At 39.2% G+C, this 20,992-nt stretch overlaps 1 protein-coding gene across 3 annotated transcripts in view; it reads right to left on the minus strand.

The window, feature by feature from the left end:
- The window catches only part of erbin (erbb2 interacting protein), a 56,684-nt gene that overhangs the window by 28,355 nt on the left and 7,337 nt on the right, over positions 1–20,992 (minus strand). For all 3 annotated transcript variants that reach the window (XM_037117729.1, XM_037117730.1, XM_037117727.1), the window contains exon 2: positions 15,853–15,927. The gene's annotated coding sequence lies outside the window, so the exon portion shown is untranslated. The remainder of the gene's footprint in view (positions 1–15,852; positions 15,928–20,992) is intronic.

The raw sequence follows: 20,992 nt of genomic DNA on the forward strand, positions 1-20,992 counted from the left end.
CTGCAAGAGCAGGCCATAACATATCATGGCAGCAGTGTCAACAACAAGACAACATCCAAAAGGCAACAAAAAAAAAAAAAACGTGATGGGGAGTTATAGTTATACCAGGCACAAAAGGGGATCTGATCAAACAGCCAGTACTTTCCCCAAATCTCTCTACACAAAATCACAGATCCTTCTTCAAAAAAATATTTTGGTATTAGTCAACCTGGGTCTTTTTCTGTTACGACTACAAGTCATAGTAGCATTTAGCATGAGCTCCATTGCCGAGATGATGGTAAGGACTTGTGACACAGACGCTGACATTCAGAGAAGTAGGATTTTTGGCTCATTGCTCAGTGAAACTACCATGTTTGTGACTGTGGTTACTGTCTGTCTACTTCTGTTGTTTCAGTGATTGATTTCTAATACAACTTTGTTTCCTGGAAGGCTGTAGGAGGTGTGCGGTTCTCACGCCATTCAGCTTTGTTGTTGCAGTAGTCTGCCCAATCTCACCAATGCAGGTGGTGGGTAAATCATCACAAAACATTAGAAGAACACCCAGGTTGACAAACACCTGCTACTAATACTAATAAGGTTCAACTTTTGACCAACTGCACTTAAAAATAAATACTCGGTTCAGACTGCGGTGAGCTGTGTGAGCCGCTGACAGTAAAAGCTCTTCAACAGTATCAGTAGATGAACAACTGCTCTTCAGTACAGAGCCACTTCTATACAAGGACCTTTTAAAAAACAGCTGTGGGTTGCTTCATGCACACTCAATCCCATTATTTCATCTACAGTATTGTGCTGCCCCTGTGTTCTCACATTTGCATATAGATTACAGCTGATCACTAACAATGAGTCACCATTCAGGGAATGAGCGCTTGACACATTTGATTAGAAAAATTAAAATACCAGACATACGAATTGCACTTCCTTTTTCCTCTAAAAAAGGAAATGACAACCCTGAGCAGGCCAACACGAAATTATCATTTTTTGTTTCACATTTACTTTTTTCATTGTGGGAAAATTTCAGAAATGTACCCAAGTAGGCAAAATGAGCAGCTGTGCAATATCGTGGGCAGAAGTGTAATGATTAACCAGTTAATTGCCAACTATGTTGATAATTTCTGATTCCAGCTTGTTAAATATAAATATTATCTGGTTTCTTCACTGAATATCTTTGGGTTGTGGACAAAGTAAGCCATTGAGGATGTCATCTTCAGCTTTGGAAAACACTGGTTGATATTTTTTGTCATTTCATACACCAACCAACAATTAATTGAGAAAAAACTCAACAACGAAAGTAATTGTTAGTTGCAGCCCTAATTGTGGGTATTCTGGGGAGGAAAATGCAAAAAAAGTAGTGGATAAATTAATTGACTTGTTTCTTTCAAAACTCTCTCAACTGCAAAATGAACACATAAAATCAGAAATTCTTTTCAGCTTCAATCTGGTTGGATGCTTTAGAGATGGAGAAGAGTCGTAAACTTGTCCTTCAGCTTGCCACAGGGATGTATGTATAATCTTTATAGCTCTGGTCAACACAGACACCAAGTACAGTATTCAATATGGAATGTGGTCTGGTCAAAAGAGGCTTTGTTCCTTGGAGCATGTCGAGAATGTGACTTTTCCTCCCCCTCGTCTTAATCTGAGCGCAGCCACAGCACATAATCTCTGAGTCCTTCCCTCACTGTCGAACTGAGCTGTAAAATTGTGATAGCCTTGACCTACACTGCCAGTGCAGACCGTGTGTGGGTGTGAGCACATATTTGTGTTAGAGGTTGCTACCAGCACATTTGCTTAGCTATATTTTCAACCCAATGTCTTTGTTGTTGTTACATGAAGACATTTTTGCATGTGTGCGACACTATGCTTTTTTTTGGACAGCAAAAAGTGGGTGTGATTATTTTTGAAACAACTCAAAATGTGAAGTGATAAGAGTGTCAAGGTATTAGTCATGACACGTAATCATACGAAGCTCAAAGAAGATATATACTCTTGATTTCACAATAATGAAGGAAAGAAGGAACTCTGGAATTCGTCCAAAGTCGAGTCAAAGGACGACTGGTCAGCCAATTTTCTACCTCCAACACATCAAAAATGGATGCATGTATGTGCACGCCCACACTCATATTGAGGTATGCACACTGTCAGCCTCCCACACACTCTGCTATAGCAGCAGGCAGCTCATTTATAAATACTCTTACTGAGTAATCTGGTCTATCACTAGAGGGGATGACAGAGGGCTTGGCTCCATTCACCCCGAGTAACGAGCTCCAAGCGTATGGATGACGCATGCTATCCCGAGTGGGAGGACTGGAAGGAGAGGGAGTGTGATGTGGGTTAACAGAGAACGGGGTGGTGGTGGTGGTGGTTGTGGATTGTTGTGAGGTTATGCAAGAAAAAGCAATCAAGAAGGGAGATAAAGTATCATGAGAGAAGCTGCGGGGAGAGACGTGTATGTATTAATGCAGAGGAAGGTAGCATAAGCAAATCAACGCCAACAAGACTGGATGTGCTGAACATGTTAAAGCTGGTAGAAGAATTTAATCTCACGCCTCATGGATGGGTTCTACATGACTCCATCTGATAATGTTTAATAACCAGAAAATCCCAATGTTAGCTACAGGGCAAGATGACAGGTCTACAGCCACACTGGCGTCTGTCAGGCTGTACTTATGGTATGGTAAACACCAACGTGTCAGCTGTCAACATGCTAACAATGACATTGCAAAAATAAAAATGTATGTTTAGCACTTACAAAGTTTATCATGTTTTCCATTCTTAGTTCAGCATATGAGCATGTGCATATTTGCAATTAAAACTAAACACACAGTACAAATGAGACTGATGGAAGTGTTATTGGTTTGGTATGTATTTGGTCATAAACCAGTATTGGTAGTTTAAACAAGGGCTGCATGATTAACCGAAATATAATCAAGCAAGAAAATATGATGAGAACTTTGAAGCAAAAATGATCATTACAAGTAATCATGAATCTAATTGCAGTGGCATTGATTATGATTTGTTCACCATATTATGGATTCCATTATATGGAAATACTGGTTACCAGGTTTATAGTGACCAAAGGATAGGTCTTGTGATACGTCAAATGTCACCATATCCTATGCAAAGACCCAAACAAACAATAAATAACTACTCACAGGTAGTCTCTGTGCATCCAAAATCAATAATAGTACAGTTTATTCCGCCATAGACCTCCATTGTTGACAAAATAATTGAAAATACATCAATGAGCTACACTATTGCTTTGAGTGACGGCCACTACCTTCCTCCCATGATCATGGAGTATCTATTTTGAGTTGCACTCATGTACAACTATCTTGATGCTGTAAAAAGTAAATACTCACTGGAGCAGAAAATGTTTTTCAATTTAGCACTGAAAATAGTCCCCAAAAATGTGCAATTTCGTCTTGTTTTTGAGTAACATTCACTAAATGCCAATGCCAAGCTTTTCAAAAGTCTATATGAAAAGCACAGTCACTTTTTAAAGATTTATGACTTCCATGGAAAGAAATGGGCTTGGGATTCAGGTCAGAAAGTATTGAGATGAGCTAAAATATTTTTGGTAAAGTCTTTTCATGGTCTTAACTAAAAAGTAGAACATCACCGGTCTTACCCCTTGAAAAATAACGATGTTGCACAATGTCGTCAACATGCCAAATATGATAACTGGTAAACAAGAGTGGACACTGAATGAAGGCCTTGTGAGTCAGGTACTTTGCAAAATTGAGATGATGGTCCCTCAAAATAAACAACCTTGAGGAGGAGCCTCAGCTCTTCTCACTGGGCTGTTCTAACAAGTGAACAAATCAATAGATATAATTGTATAAAGCTAATTTTCTAGGTCATGCATAATCCTTGTTCCATTTCCACTGCTGGTAAGGTGAGGCAGGGCACCAGTGGTGTTGTACATCCATCCCCTACCTCGTTTATGTGTAGTTAATTTATTGTTCTTACTTTCTTCATCAAAAAGTTTCTCTTGAAGGAAAATAAAGACAAATTGAATGTGTTGGATAACTTTAGCCCTGCCAGGCTAGCTGTCTATCTGGCTGAAGCCCCCCCAAGAGTAATCTGGAAGGCAGCACACTAATGAGAACCTCAGTGCCCACAACATAGATAGGCTTATCCACTGACCTACATGTTACTGGAATGATCATCCATCCATCAAGAGCGTCTGACTTTTGAACTAAGAAACTTCAAAACATGCAATAGAGATTTCCAGACATGTTAAGCTCTTGGCTGAGATTTTCTTTCTTAGCCTACTTATTTAAGCAGCACATTTACTTAAAGCAGTGTGTTAACGGGAGCACGGTCTAATAGCTGCAGAATTGTTAAAGCCTCAAAAAAAACACTAGCTGTACTTATTCAGAAATTCAAAATGTGTGGGAGCAATGTGTGAATGGTGGACATGTGATTCTGCAGCCTGGCAATGATCCCCGTGGCTTCCTCTGAGCAGCAGAGAAAGAAATAGTCCAGAGGGCAGGCCAGTCACAGATTCCCACTTTATTCTCCCAGTCAGAGCCAGGAAACCACTTCCCTGTCACAACCCCTCTCCCTGTAACTTAAGTGCCTCCTGGGTCAGTGCTGTTGCTATAGAAACTACGGTCGGGAGTAAGATCATCTCTCAAACCCCCAAAGTCATACACAAAAACATGCAGCTGAGCTGCTTAAACAGGAACTTTGCTGACTCTAAACTAGCTTTGTATCACTACAATGTTTGTAGTATATGCAACCGAACAATGGTAAACATGAAAGCTGCTCAGTGGCAGATGAAGGCATAAAGATCGACTTCCTGGTATAAAATTACTGTGATCCTAGAGTGTGCACACTGCCATTTGAGCAGGCTAACTTCTGGGTTAGCGCCCAGCTAATGTGAATGGGGATAATTAATGATGCGGCTCCTCTAGAATTTAAAATGTATTGAAACTTAATGGCTCAAATTATCATAGTGAAACTAGTCATTTCATTGGGGTTGTGATGCTCCAAAAACTCTGTCCATTATTTTACAGATGATTCTTTAGCAATGTGACTTATTGGAAAAAGTCTTTAGGGACCCTAGTGCATCACGTGCTGAGTCAATTACATGGTTTGGCCATTACATTATTTGGCTTCAAAGCCTGGTGCTTTTCCTGGGTTTTCTACCTATTGAGCAAAAGGGAACACCACAGTCTTCTGTCTGTTTTGTCTATTTGTATAGCACCATTTTTTCTAGAGCATAGACAACACAGTTTTATGCAAAGGCCATCTTTTCAGAGGTGAAATACTTTCTGTAAGTGCTTATGCGGAAAATTATTTACTGATGAAATACAGAAAAGCTGTGAGGGCGGCTCTTCAAAAGAAATGAATGAAAGTAAACTCTAAAAGAGATGGGGATTGAATTTTCTGTGTGTGCTTCCCAAAGGTCATCGAGTCCTTCCACAGTCGCCAACTAGCACTCAATGGCCTACTTCTTCTTTAGCCAGCAAAATGGTTTGGGAACTAATCAGTAGTTTCTAAAGTGTCTCTGCTTCACACCAATTCCTGTCAATGCAGGAGCAATTTAAGACATGGAATAACACATAAGAGGTAAAAAAGAGCAAAAGGATGAATAAAACATATTCATACAACCATCCAAAACAGCTCCAATAGGTAACACTGGTGTCTGTGTTGAGGTCTGTGTGTACATGTATACATGTGTGTAACGGGTTAAGCGGAAATGAAAGTGCAGCACTTGACAGTAGCGAGCAGCTTGTGTTATTTATAGTAAATAGTACTCGTCTGGTTGATATGGCAGAATGTGATTAGTACGGGCTGGCTCTTGCCTTATGAAAGGAGCTTTTGATCCAGATTGCAGTGGACTGTTACAGGATTGCTGGGTCACAGCTGAAACCTTATATTGGAGGTTATGGCACAAACAATGCAGGAAAAAAAAAAAAACACATAACAGCTCGCAGAGCCTGTGGGACACACTTGAATTGCCCCCGTCTGGAGGAAGAGGAAAGAAAAAGTCACTTCCTCAATGCAGGGTGGAGTGCCAGAGGGCTGTGGGCTTGTTCCCTCACCGTTCCTACCGTATAATGCAGGTTTAACTATTCTTAAATGGGATCATATCCTTTCCATGGAGTTCCCCTTTATCACTCACTGATAAATCAAAATTAAGTGCAGAAAGGGGAGTTCAATTGCTCCATGCTTCCAAGTTAGATTCACACAGTTGCATGACCTTAAGGCGATATATTTTACTGCAACTAAACTATATTTTACGATGAGCGGGCAGCAGAATACTACACTGCTGAGGAATGCAACTTCAAGTGAGCAAACAAATGTTTATCTTTACAGCAATCTTAGACTGCTCTGAGATTTGTCAAGTTCTCAAAGAGAGTATACTTAGTGGTTGCCAACATGTAACACTGCAGAGTGAATAAGCACATGTTGACTTATGTTTGCAGCCCTATATTCAATTGAGAGATGACAGTTCCTAGTTGACAAGTTATGGAACATAGGAATATATTACAACCTTTACAATGCTTTTCAATTTTAGTTATATTGTCTGCATGCAGTAATCTTTATTTACAATAAGACGTCTTTAAACGCATCTTTTAAGAGTGCATTCAACTTACCACCCCTTGTCTCACCCTTGTCTACAAAAGGCGTTCTCTAGAGTCAGTGTTTGGTTTGTCCCCTCTGCGCTAGTTTAGAAAAAACTGCGGTGCAACATGGCAGCCTGCAATCTTTGTATATATAAAAGGCTCATTCTAAGGTGATGAGAACACAATGATTCCTTGTTTTAGGCGAATTATAGACTAAAGAAATGCGAAATCTGAATATAATATATGATACATTTCAGCTTCCCCCAAATTCTATGCACTGAACCTTTAAAGGGTAACTTGCAGTGGTTCCTAAGACCCGCAGACACACTTTGGTGTGGAAAACTGGTGGAGTTACCCTTTAAGTACTGCTACCAAAATATGTTTGTGTAGTTAAGTGGAAGGGTGGGAACATCTCTATACTGGAGTTCAGTGTACAACATTGTCCCCAGCGAGGTCTTTCCTCTGGGCGCCTAATTAACAGCATCACATTCAACTCCAGCTGGCACAACAGGAGAACTGCTGCTTCTCAATAATGCAGTGGGATATTGAGTTAAGAGGACCACAGTTCAGCACCTAACTAACACACAAACACACACACAGACACAGACAGCCATGTCTCCATGCTCCACATCCCCAAACCCAGCAGTCCCATGCACAGCTTAGACAGAAGCCCATGACTTCATTCTTATTTTACCACAGCTGGCAGACAATGTGCTGGCATTTTCCCCACAGTAGGGCTTGATAACTAAACACAGGGAGCAATCCATGTGTAAAAAAAACTAATCAACGGGAAGCGATGGATGGAATTACAGCTGAAACGGGTAGAAAGACAACACTGTTGTCAGTATCTGCAGCGGGGGTATGCAGCTCACTGGAACCTGAAGTTCCAGTTTTGCTCTCCCTCTGGTTTTGGTTCTCACAAGCGTTCTTAGGTCTCAGTGGTCTTGCGTGACTCTGGAAAACAAAACCATGATTGTTTTCTTTCAATTCGTGGTGAAATGAGGGTAGGTAATCTGAGCCGTGACAAAGACAAAGTGCCTTTTACCGCATCTTCCCAATTTTCTACTCTGAGCATAATGGCTCTGATAGACTGAGCACTTGAAATGGATGCAAGACTTGCATCCATTTAAACATTTAGCTGTAGCCTACACACATTGCTCTACATCTGAATATGTTTGAGAAACGCTTTGCAATTCATATCCTCATAAGAAAACAAACCGTATCACTGTTGCAGCATTTCTGCGTCTCATGTATATGTAATAAAAAAAAAAAAAAAGAACGTTTCTTTATCTTTGAGACAATTGAGAGTTGTTTTTGTGCAGCATCATGAAAGTCAACAAATTACAACTACGAGCAGATCATTAAGTACACAATAGTGCTGTACTTATGAAATGAAACAAAGATTCAATTATTCTAAGTACTTGCATAGGGAAGAAGATCTGCTCACAGGCCATTATCTGTTCCACAGTCTCTTACAATACACCCAGTATTGACCATAAACACCCGTGTTTAAAGATGCAGTCCACCCACCTACAATGACGTACATCTACACAACCACCCCGCTGCCAAGTCTGCAAGGCTATTTGTTTAGAATGCCAACATTTGTGCTGGAGCAAGTGTGGTTTTGTGTCGGTCTCACAAAAAACACTCAAAGCACCTTCGTGTTGCATTTGTTGCTATCAAATATATTCAAAGTTTAAACAAAATTGGGAGTCTTGCGCAGCTTTTATAAATGCCCCTAGCTTAAAATATATTACCAGTAAGCAACAACATGTTAGAAATATACAAATAAATAATACCTAGATTTCAGTGTCATGACAATATTGACATGCACAATAAACACACTTCAAAAGACTTCCTGAAACAATTAGTTAAAAAATAAATAACTGTATTTACATGTGCGTACTCACAATTGCCATGCGAACATTTGACATGAGATAAAGCCCCTGTTAGCCATCAGCTAACCGCAGATTACATGTCAATTTGGCGTCAAATGCAATGTTAGCTAGTGAACATAATTGAACAATTATATAATAGATCTTTCCTCATATTATGAAGGCTTACTGGGATGAATGCGTATGTTGATGAATTATAAGTGCTGCTCAAAGGCGTATAAAAAGGGCCTTATGATATTCAAATAGGTTAAAAAAGTTGCAGCTCAGAAAAAGACCGGTAATGTTCTCATCAAGTGAAATAGAGCTTGACCGTATTCCAACGAACCCTTCATTTAGCCATCATATTTAATCAAAACCAACTCAAGTCTTAATGGGATGCATTTTATTCTCCCCTTTACTCTCTGCACACTCAGCCTGGCTCACAGTGCAGAGGACTTCTAATATTCCGAATCCAGAGCGTCTACATTTTGATTTCCTTTGAGATGACTATCATAATTACTCTAATGAATAATTCCCACGTTATTTCTTTAGACACGGTTGGGCCTGGGGCAAATGAATGCGGCCTTATTTTCACCTCATTTGTTCAGGCTTTTTACAACTCTGAGGTTATAGAGAAGTCATTGATCCCCCAGAGACAGAGAAAGACTGGGAATGGGGCAGTCCACCTCCAAAGGTTATGTCCTCCCCACCATGCATTGAGGAGATTAATAAGCATGTTTATCTTCTGACCTTTACTGCAAGCTGGTTGCAGTCTGTCCTGCAGTTCACTTGGTATTGAACGGCCAATGTCCATTAAATGTGAGGCAACCCTTGCATCTCTACTCTAACCATGGTAATAGTGACACTATGAATTGATTAATAAATTGGTATGTACAAAATGAAGTTAATATGTAAGTTATAGAATGACATAAATAAATAATTTGAAGCTCACTAAAATAAAGCTTACTTCACTTATCTTAGTTTCATCCCTTAGGAAAAAGGTGTTTTGGATATTAATCACACTACTTAAAAAAATCTGAGCCCTTGTTACAGGTATAGTACTTATAGTTACCACAAACAGAACTGATATATGAATCTATTGTGAAGTTAGTACAGTGAAACTGCCTGCTTCCTATGCTGAGCAGATAAGATCAATTCTTTATGTGCTCACATGAGTATTTTAATCATCCTACTGTAAAGCAAAGTTAAAGTGGAAAAAAGAAAAACTGGAAGCACATTTCCATCAACTAGTTTGGAGAGAATAATCTAGGCAATGCATAGCTTAGTTGGATCAGAACTTGGTAGTACAGGCTATGTTATGCATAGCTGTAAGAAACAGAGTAGAAGAAGAAGTGAACATCGTAAAATGGAAACAAAACTAGTCGTCAGTCGCCAACAGACAAAGATGTTTCCAACTCCCAAGAAGTGCATCAGCTCCTTTTTGAAGAAGCCAAAGCGACTCAGGTGTGCTTATCAAGTGCTGTCATGCAGTCTCTTATGATATGACTAACAGTGCTGTGAGTTCTACTGAATGGACTTGTGAGTAATCAGATATGGAACAGCTAAGTTATGAATGAAAGGGGACAGATGTCTTTTTTTACAAGTGGAATGCTAAAAAGTGTTTTGAATGGTAATGCACATCAAGCAGTGATCACACAGATTACAAAAACATTACTTTGAACCTAAGAATTGGCCAAACACTATTTGATGCATTACTTGGCTACTGAACTATAAAAGCATGGCTTAGAAAGGCAATGTTCCATTTACAGGTCAAATAGTGTATGTACATGATTAGAACTACAACCACAGCCTGTTACGGACTACCTTGTGTGTCTCTCCAAAGCCACTTCCTGGCGACATAAACGCTGACGACAATTCTGCTGAGATGTGCAACAGGGTATCCTGTGAGACGAGCTCACCACAGCCGTCAATTGACGTAAGCCGTCTATTTCATAGTTCATGCAAAGACAAAAACGTGCACTTTTATCTCAGAAAGCATGGGATCTTTGGACATGGTGCTTTTTTGCACATGTGCCTTTTTGGGGTTGGACAGACAAATAAAATGAGAAAATCAATGATGAAAATGTCTTTTAAAACAAAGTTTTACTAGAGTTTATTGATCACAGTTCAAACGCTTTGTGAGCAAAGTTGATTTCCACTAAATGTGTGCAGCACGGGGAAATGTTTGTCCAATAAGGCTAACTGAATACTTTCACCTGCTTAGTATTCCATAAGAAACGCAGGGAACACTTGCTTATTGACAAGGCAGAGCAGATATTCGACTTTGGTGCATGAAAGAGTGCCGAGCTGCCTTATCGAATGAACTAGCTGCTTTATCAACTGTGAGCTGGCTGTCTTCTGTAGCAAGGCACCCTGCTCATCATTTTTGCTCCCTTCCCTCTCTTCCTTGTTCTACACCAATGCCTTTTTCTTCCTCCCTTCTCTTATAATCGCTTGATGTTCCATTTCTACAGTAGTCCCAATATTTGAAAGGGCTTTACGGACAAAGAAAGTGCTACAATCCCACAACAGAGTCATCTATTTAGAAAACAAAATGTGATTGGCAAAAAGCAGCAACAAGAGGACCGAGTGTACTGCTGAACTGCTAAAATGGTTTGCATAACTGTTTGCATAAATGTTGCATCATGTGAACTGGCCAACTTTCATTTGAAATCATTTGGATGGTGATTCCTGAACTTTTCCCTTAAAAAAAAAGCATAGAAAATATATTAATGGACTCGTTAAAATAACTATCTTTGGAAAAAGCATGGAGCTTTAACTACATTTTTGTCTGCAATATGTTAGAAAACCTATACATTTAGGTCTGATGCTGCTCATAATACAAGTGCGGATTTTCAGGGAGCAGTTTCTTCCTCATTAAGACCTAACCAGGGTGAGGAAGGAGAGAGCCCTGTTGGTTATAAATAGCAGTCTGCTCAAAAATCCCCTCTGCTGCTAACTTCTTAATTAAATATGAGTTCCAGTTAAATACGAGCCCCTGAGATTCATTTCTGCAGAGAGGAGACCTGAACAAAGACATTAACTGGTATTAACAATGTCACAATAACTTTAAGGGTGCTGAAGAAGACTATATCATAGTGCTCAAGGTCTTTGCTACAGTAGATAAGCACATTATGTTTGATTATAAAACACTCCAGAGAGGCAGTAAGATGAGGGCTTTCTATCACATTAACATAAAATTGGCTATTTATCTGCATTGGCGATATTCTAACTAAAAAGGTCAGGAACTTGTCAAATACATAAATGTGAAATCATCAGTTATCTTATCACCATTGGCCATGAAAGGCTGGTAATTATTGGTTATCGGTATCAGCTGAAAAAAAAAATCCATCTCTACTACTTTCAAATCACTCATCCAATCAATAGTAGAGCAGCATTGGTTGGTTAAACGGATCCAATTAAAGGTTTCTTTATAACTCACTGCACCAATGGTACAGCACCTGCCAATAACACCTCCTTGCAACCTGTGAAAACAATGGATTGCCTTCCTGTCATGATACACGTTATTATGACTGAGTACACGATGATACAGCACAAATAAACAACTCGCTGTTAATCTGGTGACATTTTCCAAGTTCACCATTACAGTTGAAATGTTTGTATTGATTTAAAAAAAAAAAAAATCACATATAATATTCCATATTTTTGCTCTTTTTGTCGAAATCCTGAATATAACCCTCCAGCCATAACATTTACAGACTGCCATTTCTCCCTCTATGGATTTCACATAAAATATAACAGAGTGCCATTACTGCAAAGATGTGAGGCTGTATTATCTCAGCACAATGTTTCTCAGATTTCATCTAAAATGGATTACTTCCAAACCATTTTGCTATGGTGCACCATGTGACAGCCACATAAATAGCAGTACATGAAGGGCTTTAGGGTTCATTGTGCTTGGCATTTGACTCTGCCTTCAGAACCTCATCCACTCCCCACCAAGTTCACACTCCCATGTGACATGTTGTATATACAAATTACCCATATTTACCAAAATCTGAACAAGCCAATTAGTTTTTTACAGTGAATTAAGTGTGCTGATGAGAATTTACAGTGAGTTCAAGTGCTGCAGACCAGTGTTGTTTGTCTCATTTCCAACTCACAGGGATCGAGAGGAGCTGGAGGGCATCTGCTCATGATCTAGGCTACACACACACAGATGGCCAAGAATGGAAAAAGCAGAGGAATGAATAGAAACTAAGCAAGCCAGACATAAAAATATAAAATGCACACACCCAGCACTAAAGGTAAATATCTTACTGTTACTTTCTGACTGAATAATCTTCTAGATCTTCTACTATATTTTTAATTATAAATGAACATTGTTTGAGATGAAGTTCCTAAAAACCTTCTCAGTTACATCAATGTTTGAATGATAAGGCGCCCACAGTGAAAAGAAATTTAGGGCTACAAATCAGAAACAGTTGCTTGTCTGTTTTCTCCATGTAAGCGAGAAAGACAGAGGGAGCGAGACACAGTGTGCCAAGTCTCAATAACCAGGTCAGACACATTCAGGTCAGAGGCATGTATCCATGCAGACAACTGCCGCATTTTCCTTGTTAGCTTACTGGAGAATATGGAAATGGAGAACAACCTCATAATGCCTTGTTAAAGTCACAAAGTCTGCTCATTAAATGTTGTTTTAAAAGAGTTTACAATGAAAAGTTGAATGGAAAAATGGGTCAAAATATGGCATCCAGCCACTTCCATTCTCAAACATAACCACACAGAGAGCGGTCTTACATAGAAGCTGGTAAAAAGCGGGTAATCTGTACACTCATTTCTCCTTCTCCCAGTGTAGTGACCGGAAAAAAAAAGCCTTTAAACCTTGCAGTTTAAAGTGACTAAACTATAGTTAGCTAGAAATATATCACGTCATCAAGAAACTTCTGTTGGTCTTATAATGGCAAAACTGCTTCAGAGCCAAAAGCACCGTCAGGCGAAAGTGTGTGCACGGCATAATCAATTAGATGTTCTAGTTAGATATAAGATCACATGAACAGGACAGTTAATTCAATCCCTAGATACCGTCTATCACTAGGTACAGCTGTTCTACCAATTAACGCTCTTTGAGAACTACTACTCACTTAGTTAGGGAAGAAGTGTGAAAAATCAGTCTATAGCATGAATGCTGTCACAAAAATGTCCTTCTCTGGGAGCCCATTTCAAAATCTCTGGTATATTTTAAAATACATGGAATTTCAATTGAACAAGAAAAAACTTGATTACAACATCAGTGCTAATGCTCAACAGTCCAGCACACTGCCCTTAAAAGATAAAGCTGTGGCCGGTTTAACAAACTACTGATTGTTAACTTCTATGAGTTTAAGTACTCAATGCAGCAAAAAGCCACTGCTAATGTGTGAATGAGTTGTGAACATATCAGTCCTTGAACTGATTTATGAAAAAGAAATATATTGTGGAAATTGGAGACTAGTGTGTTGACCTTGGTTTAGATCCAGGTATCAAACGTAGATTGATGCAAGGCCTGCAGTGGTGTGAAAGATATGCAAACAGACTTACGGGAAAGCGGTCAAACAAGTAAATGCAGAAATGCTGCACCTTTAATTTTCCAGCACTGAAAGACAAACCTGTTCCTGTCAATAAGGGTAAGAAACAAAGCCTTCTGCCTCATCTGCTCTTATATTCTTTACTTCGTCACAAGACTTGTGCACCCATTGTGTCCTCGAGACAAACTGACTTTATAGCTTTAGGGAGACTGTCTGGATGTCTAAAAATGTGTTTTTTGTTTTGACCACACAGTCCAGATTCGAAAAAATTAAATAATCAAGTTACCCGAACACAGTGACATATTGTGCAAACCTGAGCAGCAGAGGTTTGACTGAGTGTGTGACTGTGGAAGTAAACAAACTCACACAGATCTTTGATCTGAACATATAATGATAAGCATCTTATTTACACCCAAGCTGTTTCTGGAGGGTCAGAGACGAAGCTTTGGTTTTTACTTTTAGTAGATGTCAACAATATGACAGAACAATAAGCACCCCTGAAGGGACTTTTTAACAGGTTTGACCTTTTTATCCAAAAAGCAGGCCTTCAGGCAGCATATTGACCTTTGCTTTGACAAGTATTTGTAGTCGCCATAATGAACAAATGTAAGAGGAGTGTATACTGCTGCAAACTGATCATGCGATTTTTCCAAAGTGGGTCACATAACATCTAAAGATGCAGCTTTTTCTTACAATCTTTTCTTTCATTTGTACTGACAACGTTCAGAATTAAAACAAACATTAAGACTCTTGTATCATTTTTCATTTGGATGCAGTGAAATCTCTCTTTTGGCAATGTAAATTTCATATATGCCATTTTAATTTTAAGGAGTGTTAATGCACCATGCATGGACTTTCACTGCTTTTTCTCCTTGATAATAAAATGACAACTTAATATGCATTTAAGGTTCCTCAGGCTTTATTTGAGGATGTTAATTCATGCTCTCGCTCAGGGGACTCTTTGATGACTAGTTTTCTTTCAAGTTTTATAATTTCCTCTTCATTTTTGGTCATTTTATTTCCAAACTCTTTCGTTTTCAAACTTATGGAACTTACTATTTTCCCCCTTAAGCATTCCTTAAATCTTATGAGTGGCAATTTCTATGCAGTATTTAGTTGAAAATATGATTCTGTGTGTTTATTTTGCAGTTATTTTGTATCAAATCACCATCTAACGGGAGTTTTAACTACATTGTTCTATTGTCAATGAGGTCTGAAATAACTACGGTGCCATGATAGCATTTTACCTTTATAAAAAGGTGAAATAGGATGCTAACTCCACACAAAGCTAGTTTGGCAGGTGTATCATGTATCTTGGCCTAAAGGGGAACAGGGTGTTGTTTCTTGTCAGCGTTGGATTAATGTTGGACATAAATACATGGGAGAGCAAAACCGTTCTTACTGACATTAATAGAAATGATAGATAGATGATAGAAATGTAAATCGAAATCCAAAACAGAAACTGCTTAATACACAGTCTTTGTGTTCTAGTCTTTTATAGTGCTTTTCCAGTCTACATTCACCCATTCACACATACACTGATGGCAGAGGCTGCCATGCAAGGCACCAACTGCTCATCAGGATCAGTATTTTGCTCAAGGACACTTCGACACGCAGCTGGGGGGAGCCAGGATTTGAACCAGTGACCTTCCTATTACTAGACAACCCACTCTACCTACTGAGCTACAGCTGCCACACACATTCACAACTGTTGCTGATGTAAGTGAGGCATCACCTCACAGCTTAATAAAAACAGGCTGTATGATACCACTAAATAGCCTTTAACCTGCAGGGCTGAGCTACTTGAGGAATAAAATAAATAAATAAATAAACAGCAAGAGGAAATAGCCTGCCGTGAATTGGCTGCCTTACCTTGTCATTTAGGACTCAAGCGCCTGGATGCCAGTGGATGGCAGGTGATAGATCGAACAGCAACAATTTGCTTATCTAAAGAAAAAAAGTACAAAAGACAATGTAAGTACCCAAACATAAAGCAAACCCTACAAACATCATCAGTTCTTCATCTGCTTCATATAGATTCTCTATACTCTTACTATACATTTCGCATTGCCCCGTTAACTCCTTCAGAAAGAAACAGAGCTGTGAACTGCCCATGTAAATGATAAACAGACAGATGTTCATCTGTTTACTATTAACATCTGCCAAAGCACAGGAAACATTTCCTCTTCTTTCTTTTTTTTTTAACGAAACTGGTATTCAAACTAATTCACTGCATCATGTGATGTTTCTGCTTCATACAAGAACACATGCACACAAAAAACCTGATACATTTCCAATTATTGAAATGTAAAACATTGCTCTTAAGTTATTGTCTATCAGTGTGCTGTGTGTGAATACTACCTCACTTTTCAAAAAGGCATTCAAACTACACCTTCTCAACACCTATACTCCCATGTACTTATACTTCTCTGTACTGCTCGTTTGTTTGTGTGTGTCTATATCTGTCTAGCCCATGCTAATGTCCTGTAAACGTGTTAATGTCTTGATGTGACATGACTGAAGTTATGCTCCATGTTCTTCAGAAGTGGAACCTGCTGAGGCCCGCTTAAATTTTCCTGTATAATAAATGGAAAAAAAGAAATTAAAAAAATACTGAGTGGAGGAAAGATCCTTCTCCTCATAGAATTCCGGCAGTCTCTCAGTGCAGAATCAAACCAAGCGATAACTAATGCTATAAGAGTATTTTACCAGTTGATACGCAACCATACTGGGCCGTAGAGAATACAGCCTTTAAGCTTATGCACAGAGTGCTTGAGCCCTGCTATAATATGCCTTCACATGAGTATTTGAGTATGCTGTGCTGCCCTTTGTATACACACATAAGATGCTGTTGTTCAGGGATTAACAGTTCATGGAGCATTGCTGCCATTTAATGGCAATATATGTATTTGAGTGCCTGGACTGTTATATGTAACATAAAATAAATATACCGTTGTTAAATATTTATGGCCTATGAGCTGCTGGTCAATATATGGTAGATACTGAACTGTTACACCACTAGCCTCTTGGTATATATATTGTTGTTGTATTGGCCATTCCTATAATCCTTTGGGAGTGATGATGGAAAACTGCCAAAATCCCAACCGGGTAATGGGATTAGATTAAGCTCCTGTAAGATCTTTTTTTATATGTTCCATGGCGCATGATAATTAGCAGTCAAATTTAGGTCAAAAGAACCTCTTCCTCTCTCATCATGTAAAGTTATGCTCATTAGAGATCGGCTTTGCAACCGTGGAAGCTTATGTTCACTATGTTCGACAAAAAAATGATTTGTCAGCAAATACCCCCGTTACAACATATACGCGGTTTATTGGTGGTGGGATTTATTAAGTTTATGATATACTAAAATAGCCAGGCTCTTCCTCCTTCCTATCTTCCTGCCTGAGGACACACAAGAAACGCAGACAGAAACACAAGCAGTTTTCATTTCGCTACTGAGGAGCATACAGCTAAATAATCTGTGCAACACACACAGAGAAAATGTAAAGAACTTGAACAAGACTCAGCCTTGAATTGTGACATAATCTTGCTCCTCGGGTCAGACCACAACACAAAGGTATTGTCTCTGCATGTCTGGAAAAGCATTAGCCTTGCCAGCTAATCTGAGACACACTAACAGATAGGATCATCCCACCGCTATCCTCATCGAGCACAATAGAGCTTTAGAAAGAGAGCAGGAAAGAGGGAGGCAAAGAGAAGAGGGGAGGAGAAAGAAAGAGAAATTTTGACTTATTCATAGGCTGTCCCAATCAGCTGCTAACACATTGGACTGCGCTGACACTCATTAGTTTCTGCTCCACTTCCTCTTGGGTGCCTTTATCCTCATCTCATCTATTTGGGATACTGAATCTTGCCAAACAAAAGTTCCCTCTGACACACACTGCAATAAAGCAATAGAAGCGTCAATTTTTAAACAGGGGGCGGTGGGGGAGGGAGAGGGGGGGCAGCATTGCAGCAACACCATCAGCCTCTTCTTGCAGCTATTCGCCTTTCACTTACACAGCCCCATCAGCACTGCAGCAAAACTGTGAAACCAAAAACAGAAAGGAAATCACCTGTGACTTGTTTACATGAGCTCCGTCAATGAGGAAGTGCTTCGTCTTGTGCCATTTATGTGTTTTCTGCATCAGGAAAATTACAAAAACTGTTGCTGATAAATAAACCATATCATGTTTTCATTCTGCCATCTGACTTTAACTCACTGGTGTGACAATGACAAAGGGGGTTGTGGAAAAACTGAGCTGACAAATCTTAACTTAGTTTGAATGTAGGAGCCACAATAATAACCAACATGTTTGAAACTTCTGTTAACTCTTAGTTTGCCAAACATGTACATACAGTTACATTTTGTATTTCCTCTTTTCACAAAAATATAGCAATATTACCCTGAACTTGTCACTTATCAATAACGACCAAAAGACATATTGTGGCTCAATCACCCTTTTCCTGTTCTTTCTAATATACCATCTTCAGCTGTGGTGATTTTTCTTTTGTGGTACCATGTTTTAAAGTAACGGACCATAATAGTGTCCGTTTGCAGGGCCATGTAGCCCTGACTCTACATCCTACCACTCTATCCCAACAAGAATTTAGACATCCTACCACTAGACGTGAACACGCAAAACAGAGGGGTGCACCTAAGTGATGCGTGGAGATTGTGCCTTGGTGGACCTTGAAGATTTCCTCATAAAACTCATTTATATGCATGTTCCGGCTTTATGAAGACATAAGGTATAAAATAACCCAGTAGTATAATAAAAATGTTTTACTGGCCTTTCAAATCAGACTTGGTGTAGAGAGCAGAGCTCATTTCTGCTCTTGACGCAATCAATCACAGAGATGGAGCCACGTAATAGAGATGTTTGCTTTGTTTGCTATGGTAATAATGTAATAACGTCATTAATTTTCATTAATGGCCTAATTGTGTATTAGTAGTACCAGTTACTCTGTTCCTTGTCCTGGCCAGTTTGTTCCCTTGCTCTGCTAATAGACTCTGTAGAACACTGTAAACTGAAATCTAATTTGGCTTGTTCTCAGACTGCTGTCAAACACAATGCTGTGTACAAACACTGAGTCTAGCTCACTTGCTGCAGTTAAAAGGTGTGTTCGTTGAATGACAACACTGTAAGGAGACACTTGAGGATCAAGGGGTAAAGAGACTTGTAAGTTCTTTAGCAGCAGCAGTAAACATTTGTAAACACAGAGCTTTACTCAAACTGCAATATGTCACATGACATCACAGGCAGGCGGTGGTGTATTAGGGTCAGTGAACAAGGTGCTGCTGACCAGCCTGTGGCTGTTCAGCCTGTTTAAATCACTGCACACTGCAGCGATTGAACGCCAGTCATGGAGCTTCTTCATGGGCCAAAACCCTCGACTTTGCCTGTGCACACAGAGCAGATTTTTTACCATCTGAATTATGTTGCCAGCCTTAGCGAACGATGAGCTGTTCATGTTTTGCACTAAGGTGATGCTTGTACAAATTAACAGCTCTGAAACAAGTGTGATTCCACCCAAAACACGCTCTGGATACAGTGACTCAGCCAACAGTTGGAGGCAGTCGGAGCACGTGTCCACATCTGTGGTGAAATACATCATAGACCGCAGTGGACAGCCATTTAGTTGTACTGCAGTGTGTAAGCAAATCTAAATACAATTCCTGTGCCTGTATCATCACTGATGGTATGAAACACATGGCAACAACAAACCACAATCTCCAGAAGCAACAACAGTAATATTATGGAGCCCCGTACAGGGTCATAAACAAGACATACAGTCTGCTTTCAAATTCTAATGGAGGACAGTCTTTTGTTTTGATGATAAGAGGTGGAAATAGAAGTGATGTATGTGATAATTTGACCATCCAATATGAAAGAAATATAAGCAGTCACTTGGACCACGACAATTATGTTCCCAATGTGTTCATTGTGTTGGATCTATTTCAAAGTGGATGTCATCAGTCATAAATATGTATGTTGATACAATAGCAGATTTTTTGCAAAACTTGCCTTCAAATTAATGTTTGACACCTAAATGAATTGATATAGCTGACTCAATAGAAACCACATTTGAGCTGCAACCGATCTAAACTGGATGTAAATGTAGGATTATATGATTCAACTGTAGGCTGAAACTTCATCCCTCCACACTACTAGATGATCAATCGTGGGCAACTGCCTTATGAAACTGATTAAATGCTTTTGGCTTTTCCAACCCAGCTATAAATGCAAAAGGCAACATACAGATCCAGATTTGAATTATTAAAATGACACTTATCTAGAATAAGGCATTTACAGCAATAGCTGTGCGACCATGTTTGAGGGGAAAAAAGCATCCAGCAAAAGAGTTTTAGTACACAATAGTTTTTAAATAGCTTTCTTGGTTGCCTGTTCTTCTGCAGTGAATATAAATGAACATGAATATGGATGAACCAGGCTGCACTGAGCCCGATCACCGTCCCAAACCTCATAACAAATTTCTCTGTGTATGGTTTTTGAAACACCATATATATATTTAATATGATAACTTATCATATAACTGAAATTACCACACTGCAATTTATTGGTAAACCAATTTAATGGCCTGATTTTGCCTAAAAATTAGTTACAATATATATATGCAATAATATATATCAAGTTTATTACAAACACTGCCTCTGTGAGTTGTGTGTTTCCCTCCCTCTCTTCCTTATGTTGGGAATACTTCACTGACTGGATAATACTTTTCTTCAGCATGAATTATGCATGTCTTGTTCCTCACGTATAAAATACAAATGCCTTTAGTGATGACGTATTGTTCAACTCTCTCCCTAGCCAAATGCTGACTTGAGTTCAGACTTATCGCTTATCATTTGTAGACAGCCTGAAGACAATGCATTGCCCAACCTACAGCACATAAAAACCAGTTACGCCAGTTACAGCTTATAGCAGAGATATGATGCTGTAGCTGATATTACAACAGACCGTTTCTTATGTTTCTTAGCGTTTATGCC

This window comes from Acanthopagrus latus, chromosome 12, assembly GCF_904848185.1.
Source record: "Acanthopagrus latus isolate v.2019 chromosome 12, fAcaLat1.1, whole genome shotgun sequence".
NCBI classification, from domain to species: Eukaryota; Metazoa; Chordata; class Actinopteri; order Spariformes; family Sparidae; genus Acanthopagrus; species Acanthopagrus latus.